We start from the raw sequence: 961 nt of genomic DNA on the forward strand, positions 1-961 counted from the left end.
TCAGATTCAAAATGGCCAGTACCATCCATTTCAGCTCACTGATGCCTAGGATATCAATGTTTATGCATTCCATTTAATTTTGACAAGTTCCAATTTTCCTAGATTCATACTTCATACATTCCATGTATAAACAACAACAGCTGAATTTCCAGCCTCAAATGGCATCCGATGTTAAAGTGAGGGCATTGATTGGGAAGAAAGGGGCTCACGAAACTTAGCATGGGACATATGGGATAGTCAGGAAGCTGGGTGCACAGAGCCCCTAAATTCCTTTGAATCATTTCTGCCAACAGCACCAGCTGTCTTAGCCTGTGGTGGTGAGATTAAACCAGGTATGTCTGGGATATTGCCTGGGGCATCACCTATGGCACATCCCTGACAAGATACTGCTGAATATGCCTAGGACACACAACCATCACTCATTATGGCTTCCAGACATATCTTAAGTCCCATCGAGTCCCAAAAGGTGAAGCAGAAACCCAGGAAGAGGTACTCTGCACTCCAGAAAGAATGCTTGAGTTTTCTGATGTGTCCAAACGAGACGGCTGGAGAATCTATTAGGGGCATGGGATAACAGGATACCATTGGACCTGTCCATCATGGTTCATTAGCCCCTCAGCTACATAAGTTAGAAGTCTCCAGACTGACATTAGACCCATGGACTTGGAACTTGCCCATCTCTACCACAGTGTGAGACATCTCTTCGATACGGACTTCCCTGTACGCATCTCTCTATCACCTCGGTCTCTCCATCTATCACTGAGCTTCTTCTCTAGAGAACCCAGCCTTAGAGAGTTCATTGTGGTTATTTTAACTGCCAGCCTGCCCTCGAAAGTACCTATTGGGTCTGCCATTGTTGCTTGTTCCCTCTGCCTACATGGTAAACACCAGAGTTTGCAAGCTAGAGGGCATGGGCATAATCTGACCCATACATGAGTTTTGTCTCAGATGCACAATAATT

This window comes from Chrysochloris asiatica, unplaced genomic scaffold (assembly GCF_000296735.1).
Source record: "Chrysochloris asiatica unplaced genomic scaffold, ChrAsi1.0 scaffold05787, whole genome shotgun sequence".
Taxonomy (NCBI): domain Eukaryota; kingdom Metazoa; phylum Chordata; class Mammalia; order Afrosoricida; family Chrysochloridae; genus Chrysochloris; species Chrysochloris asiatica.